Source organism: Heptranchias perlo, chromosome 27, assembly GCF_035084215.1.
Source record: "Heptranchias perlo isolate sHepPer1 chromosome 27, sHepPer1.hap1, whole genome shotgun sequence".
In the NCBI taxonomy this organism is placed as follows: Eukaryota; Metazoa; Chordata; class Chondrichthyes; order Hexanchiformes; family Hexanchidae; genus Heptranchias; species Heptranchias perlo.
This window is the reverse complement of record NC_090351.1, coordinates 30,771,579-30,780,502: the sequence shown is the minus strand read 5'-3', so window position 1 is coordinate 30,780,502 and position 8,924 is coordinate 30,771,579.

Genomic DNA, 8,924 nt, shown 5'->3' with positions numbered 1-8,924 from the left:
ACCAGGCATGGGCAGAGGTAGCTTATAGCTAGCAACGCTATTCATCTGCAATCCCTGAATGGGTGTTTCACATGCCAGCCTTGCCTAGGCATAGTCCAGGGAGATCATAGTAGACTACCAGAATCATAGTAGACTACCAATGAAACCTCCCAGCCAGACAACACACATACTTCTTCCACAAGGTAATTAGTTAGAGGGAGCAGTAGGTTAGAATTCAAACACCTGAAACAAACCAAGGGGCATCAATTCAAGGTGTCAACATTAACACACAATAGAGGAAATAAATACCCTGTACTCGACTTGAACATTGCACTGGGTATTCATTTGTCATTGGTTGCAATATAGCAGAAGCTCCGCTTCCGATGGCAATAGTTGGTATCTGAAGATATCAGTATGAAAGTGTAGGGCAAGGTGGTCTGAGCACAGTTATTTGGCAGAAATGGCTTTTAGGAAATGGTATAGCTGTGGCACTCCATGGAAGGTAACTGGTATTGGTGTTGGTGCCGGTACTGGTACCTACACACTAGTCTTCATTGTTGCCTTGCTGGTACTGCTGCTTATTCCTCTTTGGCATTTTCACTCTGTTACTTTAGCATGGTAGTGCAATGATTGAGATGTGTGCCTAGGCCACATTTCAGGATGAATTTGTGGCGCATGCTGCATACTACAATTATTTTGGAAACCCTGGAAGGAGAGAGAGGCTACTGTAAGGCAGCTCCCAGTTGTTCCAGACATGTGCAGCAATGTTTGAATATACCAATGTTACACTGAATACTTTTGGTTGCAGCATAAGCTTTGTTGCATCCACACTGTGCTCCGGTCTTGCACTCAGGAGCCATGGAGGCATAGGGGTTGTAATTGTCTCCCAGGAGCCATTCTTCCACTCTTCCTTCCCCCTCAAATAAGGATGGCACAGATAACTGAAAGAGTTTCTGGGAAAGTGGGCATGATTCTGTGCTGGTGATCACACACCACAACCAAGCAGACATAAAAAGTACACCTCAGGTCACATGGACAGAACATTGTGCCCAGAAGTTGGAACAGCAACATGGGTGCAGTCAAAGACCCTGTGCACTTTGGAAAAGCCAAACATTCTGTAGAATTGTGTTGTCCTGCTAAGTTCTTGTTGCTGGTCAGTGGCAAAAGTCATCGGCTTGGAATATTCATGCGATTTGTAAATTATATCAAGGAAGTGAACCATGCCCTCAGCTCAGCAGTTATTTAATGTCTCATCACAAGTATGTGTTTGATATGAGACATTAGATAACTTTGCCAAGCTGAGCTGGTTATTCTCATTCTTGATTGAATATACAAATCACATAAAAGAACTGGAAGGCAATCTGAACATTCCCAGTCTATCAGCCAAAATGAACACTGTTTTATGACTGAGACATTGGGCATGATTTTATCGGGGAGCCGGGAAGGGGATGGCGGCGGGGGGGTGGAATTCCTGACAAGAAACATGGAAGTATGGGTTTCCCGGATGTCCTTATGATTTTGATGTAAGGACGTCTTTTTTTTGACTGTTACCTGCCCGACAGCCAGCCTGATTAACAGGCTGGTCTCAGTCGGACGGGAGAAGAAGAAAGAGGATGCGAGCAGGTAAGTCTTAAATTGGGGAGGGGGGTCATCGCGGAGGGGTCAGTCATCGGGGGGTGATCAGTGGGGTCAGTCATCGGGGGGGGGGGGATCAGTCTTTGGGGGGGGCTTAGTTATGGGGGGTCAGTCATTGGGGGTCGGGGTCATCGTGGGAGTTGGAGATTGTTGGGGGGGGTCGGTGATCGTGAGGAGTGGGTTGGAGATCGTGGGGGAGGTGGGGTCAGAGCTCATGGTGGGGGGTCGGAGATCATGGTGGGGGGTTCGGAGAACATGGGGAAGGTCACTGCAGGTAGGCTTTTTGGGCCTGGGGGAAGCAATCCTGCTCCTCTGGGCCCACAAGCTGTGCTATAAAGGCACTTACCTGCAGTTTCAGGCCTTCTTGCCTCATCTCATGTGGTGCGAAGTAGAAAGCCCAGGAATCCCGGCCCCCAGAGGTTCAAAACAAAAATCTGTTAAAATGGAGGCCCGCAGCCTCCTTGAGAGGTTGGGGGCAGGTTTTAGATTTTTAAAAGTTTTACTGCCCCCCCCTGTCCCCAACCCACCCGTTTTTCTGAGTTAAAATCATGCCCATAGTGTTAAAAATAAAATTTTAAAACAGTTTGACAATGAACTTCAAATGGCTGCCTATTGTAATGCTGCAGCTTTGGTCCCAGTGAACTGGAATGATCCAGTTTATATATAAATTTGTGGATTGAGTTGGAGTAAATCAGACAGTATTTGAAACAACTGGTTTTGCTAACATAAAGACATAAACTTGTTATTGATGGCAAATAAAAATAAAACATTCTCACACTTCTCCCTGTCTGAGCCAAGAATGCGATACTTCAGCCACATATCTGCAACACTTCACCAACGCACTAATTACATTAATTCCTGAATTCAAGAACTAGCATGAACATTAACAACCGTTTTTAAATGGACGAGATTAGCACTTTTCAGGAACATTGTGTTACTTTAGAAAAATTGCAGACTAGCTTCAAAAATCCTTTCATGGTCAGTTTTTGCATCTGAAACATTCTGTGAGAGAGAATACACCTCCGGCAGATGACCAGAGCTGGAATTTGAGGTGCAGCACCGAACAGGAAGAGAGCCAGTGAGTCTAGCATTATCTGGCCCTCACGGAAAATTGCTGCTCAGGTAAGCACTTTTGATGGGTGGGATTTCCAATCTATAGTTACCAAAATCAAACAACTTACTAGCACTGTGGGAGAACCTTCACCACATGGACTGCAGCGATTCAAGAAGGCGGCTCACCACCATCTTCTCAAGGGCAATTAGGGATGGGCAATAAATGCTGGCCTTGCCAACGACGCCCATATCCCATGAACGGATAAAAAAAAAAATTATGGGTAATTTTCTGGCATGGACTCGCTCCCAATAGAGAAATGACCAAATTCATTTCATATTGGACCCTTACTTCTAGGTAAAAGAAGGGAATTTGATCCCATCATTCCGGCCTGGATGTGAACCCAGATTCATGAGCTGAAAGGGCCACAGTATCACAAAGGTCAGCAATAATGATTTGGGTGTAGGTCAGGCCAACCATATTGCTTTTAAAATGAATTATAGGTATACTGTAGCTATTGGCTTAATCCTTTTAAAAAGATATTGCAGGCGCACAGTATTGATTGTTTCAGATTGCTTTCTTGTTAGGGGAAAGCAGCGATCCATGCATGGTATACTTAATGCATGTGCAAAGCTCTGCTCACCGGCCTCCAACAACAGTCATTGCACTCTCCAAGTACCAAGGTAATTTGTCATTTTGACGTGGGCCATGTGGACTCCTTATTTTCAAGTCTAGAAAGGTGGTTGAAGTGATGCCAGATCCCAAACTGTTGCCAACTTGGTGGCAGCAAATTCTGCAACCCAGAAGTCAATGCAGATCCATTGACCGCTGTTAGCAAGCTTGCCTTTGAAGCCTATTAAGAACGGCTCAAAATAACCAGTGGGCAACACCCAACATGATTGTGGAATTGGTCTCAGTAAATCCACAGCTTGATTTTATAATTTTTTTTATGGAGCAGTTGTTTCCATAGGAGGGGAGGATCAGAGGCATGGAGAAGGAACGAGGGGAAAATAATGAATCACTGGCATTGGCTACTTTCTAAATCAATAAAATCCAGGTTCAAACAATCTTTCTCTTATAGTGCCAGGTAGGTCAGTAGTCTTAAGTGGCACTTTCACTGGAGGCTGCTGTTCTGTACTATTGGACCAATTAGGATGGGGGTGTTTTCTATCAAGTAAGCCAAATAAGTTGAATAGTAAAGGTGTCGGCTTAAATATTCCGAAGATTTGCTGAATTACCTTTAAGAATCACAGAATATTCACCCTCAGGAGATTAAACAGGAGGTCGACTAAATTTTACCGAGTCTGTGGGAGGAGAAGGGTTGTTGCGTTGAATGGTATTTTCTCGTTAAATTCTTTGTGATCTTCTGTTCACTCATTGGGCACGATTTTATCCCCAAAATCCAGGTGCGTTGGGGCAAACAAAAATCGGGATTTCTGGAACGGGAAGGAATCCCGGCTCCATCCCACCGAAAAACGCGTACGACCCAGAGCCATGTGGGTGCGTGCACGTTTCAGGAATGCGGAAGTCCCGCTGGCAATTAAAGCCAGCGGGAAGATATTTAAACCATCAATCAAGGTAGTTAAAGTCGTTGGGATGGTGATTTATATTTTTATTGATGCAGGGAAACGATTTCAATGCTGCCTCAACGTGTTTCCTACGCTGTGTGAAGCACGCCATGGAAACCGAGGCGGGTTGCAGCCGGCAGCCATTTGGCCATTCAATTCCCTGTTTGACAGATGGGGATAAAAGGTGAGTTATTGCAGCAGGGCACTCAGTTCTCTCAGACAAACTTTTGGCTAGGAGTTCTTTGTGTTTAGACTGAGAATTCTTGGTTCACACTCAGAATTGTTCTGCTTACACAGATTCACCTACTTTTTGGATCCCCTCAAACTGACAACAGTAAGATGGGGGGGCACAATGGCTGCATTCACCAGTACATCCGAGGAGGAGGAACATCACCATCGGCACGATGTGCAGTTCCGCCACTTGCAGCACCACAACACAGAGGTGCGCCACAGGGACCTGTAGAAGAGCAGAGAGGGGCACAACAGAGGGCCCGACATCCCAGGAGACACCACCCTTGAGAGAGGGTCGACAGACAAAGGCTGGGCTTCCTGGACCTCTCTGAGGAGCAGTGTCTACGAAGGCCCCGAGTGAGTCGCCAGGTGGTCGCAGACATCTGTGCGCTCCTTCGAGCAGAGCTGCTTCCGCTGGGCCTGGTGACATTGCATTTCCCGTGGCAGTTAAAATGACCACTGCCCTCAACTTCTTCACCTCTGTCTCCTTCTAGGGTGCCAACATTGACATCACCGGGGTCTTTTTTTTAAATATTCGTTCATGGGATGTGGGCGTCGCTGGCGAGGCCAGCATTTATTGCCCATCCCTAATTGCCCTTGAGAAGATGGTGGTGAGCCGCCTTCTTGAACCGCTGCAGTCCGTGTGGTGAAGGTTCTCCCACAGTGCTGTTAGGAAGGGAGTTCCAGGATTTTGACCCAGCGACAATGAAGGAACGGCGATATATTTCCAAGTCGAGATGGTGTGTGACTTGGAGGGGAACGTGCAGGTGGTGTTGTTCCGATGTGCCTGCTGCTCTTATCCTTCTAGGTGGTAGAGGTCGCGGGTTTGGGGCTCTCAGTCGTCTGCCCACAAAAGCATATGACAGGTCACCGATGGTTTGTTTTGCAGGACATCCCACTATGTCAACTTCACCATGGATAATCTCAGCCAGACTGAGAGAGGGCAGTGGGTTTCCACTCTCTGGCTGGCTTCCCATGGGTACAGGGTGTGATTGCACACACGTAGCAATCCGAGCACCTCCACATGAGCCAGGGCTGTTCATCAACAGAAAGGGATATCACTCCATCGTCTGCGACCACCGGAAAAGATTTCTTCACGTGTGTGCCTGATTCCCTGGCAGCTGCCATGTTTCCTTCATTCTGTGGGAATCCAACATTCCAGCCCTCTTCCATGCACCTAACAGACTTAAAGGGCTGGCTCCTCGCAGTCAAGGGGTACCCCCTGCTGATGTGACTCATGACACCTGTGAGAAACCCCAAGGCACAGCGTCGGTACAATGACAGTCACATCACCACCAGGTCTGTCATTGAACATGTAATAGGACTGCTCAAGATGCGATTTCGGTGACTGGATCGGTCTGGGGAAGTGCTTCAATCCACACCAGCGAGAGTGGATAGAATTATAGTCGTCTGTTGCGTCCTGCACAATATCGCTCAACATCTGCCATCCACATTGAGGAGGAGGAGGAGGAGGACGAGGACGATGAGGAGGGTCAACCCATCGGCAAAGCAGCGGCTAACCTGGCTGCTCGTGATGCCAGGGAGTCACTAATATTTGACCAATTCTCATAAGGTCATCTGCAAAGTGAGGATAGTCCAGTCCACAGACCACCTGGAATGAGCACCGCCAACACCAGCACTCCCTCGCCCCTGCACAAAATAGTCCTACACTTACACATACACCCATTGTAAACACACACACTGGGTGGGATCAAGTCTCGCCGTTCATGATGAAGTACATGAAAGTGCGTTATCACAAAAGGGACTCAAGAATGGGCAAGAGGTGGCAGTAGTGGTGAGAATGCTAATATTTAATGTGAATTTAACAAAAAACAAATAAAAATGAAAAACATAACCCATGTGCATACCTTTCGTGATCACAAAACCTTAGCTTTTCTCTTCCTACTACTTCTACGGGGTGCATCCCCTGTGCCTGTAGCAAAGGCAGTGGCAGGTTGCTCTTGTTCATGGCCTGACTGCTGAGATGCTTTGGGCCCACGGCCTCTGGGTATTGGAGCTCGGGAGGGCCCTTCCAAAGACCTCTCCACCTGCACCTGTGCAGGGGCAGACTCAGCCACCTGGAGAGGAGACAGCATTGTGGGTACTGGTTGAGAGGGGGGCAACGGGTGAGATGTGGGAGTGTTTTGAGTGGAGTCGCCACTTCTATGTCCCCTTTCGCCTTCATCCCTCTCCTGGGCCAGAACCACATCACTCCTACCACCCTGCTGGACAACAGCTTGGAGGGCATGTATGATACCTTGTAAGGCCAGTGCTAATGTATCTGCCTGCCTGTTGAAGGCAGCAGAATGTAGATCGGCCTGAGTCCGAACGGCCGTTGTCAGGGCCTGTAGGGACTCTTTTGTGAGCCGTGCTCGAACATCAATGGAGGCTGCCATTCTCTCCGTCGCAGAGATTCCCTCCCGTACCTGTGCCACCAGTCCACTAATGCAGGAGTTGGACTCCTCCATCCTCGCTACTATCGTGCAGAGTGTGCGTGGCACCTCTTCCAGTACCTCGCAAATGTGCTGCTGTCCCTCGATCATTCTCCTTTTAAAAGATGGCCCCCGGGGGTTCAGCATCTGCGTCCAGCAGAGCAGAGCCTGGAGAGGTGCGCCCACCGACGCAGACTCTCCACTGCTGCCCCTGCCACCAGCGTCTGCTCATGCTCACTTGTGTGTGATGACTCATCGGGTGCCAACTTATCACTAGGACCCACCGAGGTGTGAGTATCGGCGCTGGTGGATGGCTCACTAAGATGTGACAATGTGCCCTCAGAGGCCGGGAGCTCCTTTGAGGAATCGCCCTCTCCCGTCACTTTGGTCATTGAAGGACCTGGAAGAGAACAGAAGGCGATATTAAGAATCCTCACAGATGTCATGTTGCAATGAGCATACTAAGGTATTCAGCATGCCGATCATTGTTAACATCAATTCATGTTGCGTGTGATGAATGTTAAAGTTCTGGCACCAGACGTTTGTGGGGTGCCAGTCTTGGCATCCCCGAGGGACAGGCACTTGATGGTATGGCTGATCTCAAGGGCCTCCTCGTCCGCCTCTGTGAGGATCACTATTTGTCGTGGACCCCTTCCAGTCCTCAGCCTCTCCTATGCATTCTGAGCTCTCTTTTCCTACAAGGGGAGAAAGTACAGACGTGTGAGTGAGCGAGGGTGAAGTGGTCAGCCGATGAATGTATTGCTTTGGGTGAGGCTGACCATGAAAGAGATGCATCGGAGGGTGACTATCAGACAGAGACTTCACATTGGATCAGTATTGGGGTGAGTGATAGTGGTGGGTTCACAAATGGGGAGGTGATGAAGTGTTCAGGAAGTGAAGGTAAGTTGAGGATGAGCCTTAAGTGTGTCTGAGGAGTGATGTGATGGAGTAGTCTTGGTAGAGCAGAATGTGAGTGTGGGGGGGGGGAGGGGTGATGAGCACCACGGAATGCAGGAGAATCAGTAAGTGTACTCAATTTTGCTGACCTCGTCCTGACCTACACCAGGAGGTCACCAGCAAGAGATGTTGCTCCCGCTGGTGACCTCCTCAGCCCCTTGAGCCAGGCCTTCTTGGTGGCAGAGGCAGGGCGCATCCTTCTGTCCGCCGGGTAAAATATTTCCCTCCTCCTCCTCACCCCGGCCAGCAGCACCTCAAGTGAGGCATCAATGAATCTTAGAGCTGGCTTGCCCCTCTGCTGCTTCATTCTGCCCGGTTCCTCGTTTTTCCAGCAAAAGCCATTGATGCAATGGCACTTTAAACACAAACACTCCAGCTGACAGCAGGTCATGCGGGTTTGCAGTCCGCCCGCTGCGCAGGTTTCAGACGGCAAACCCGGAAGCCACGTTAAGGGCCATCAATTAAGTTGCAATCGCATGGGGAAAGGTGGGGATATTTTTTTCGGGTTTCCCATATGCTGATTGACACCCCCTCCCTCCCCGTTGATTGACCTCCGCCCCTGCTGCCATCCCGCAGGCATTTTAAAATTCTGCCCATTAAGTCAGATAGGTTAGACTGACACTCGTCAGTCTTGCGTGATAGACATACGCTTAAAAAAGTTAAGAGTGTGTCCTCTAAAAAATGATTATTTCAAGTTTCTTGTAAGGTCTTGACAGTCTGCAACAATTTGCAAGTAGTAACAAATGCTTTGACGTCTCCTACAGGATTGCTTTCATTCACTGGTTACCTTGTGATTCAGGATCCTCAAAGGGAATCTGTATTTCGACAACAAAAAGTCTCACAGCGACAGGTAACAACAGCAACGTGCATTTACATAGCATTTTTAACGTAGAAAATCATCGTGAGGCACTTCTCAGAGGTGTAATCAAAAAATGGATGGCGAGACAAAGAAGGAGATAATTGGAGAGGTAACCAAATGTTTGGCCAAAGAGGTGGGAAGAAGGAGAGGGAGGTGAAGAGTCAGAAGGTTTAGGGAGGAGGGAATTTCAGATTATGAGGTGTAAGCCGCAG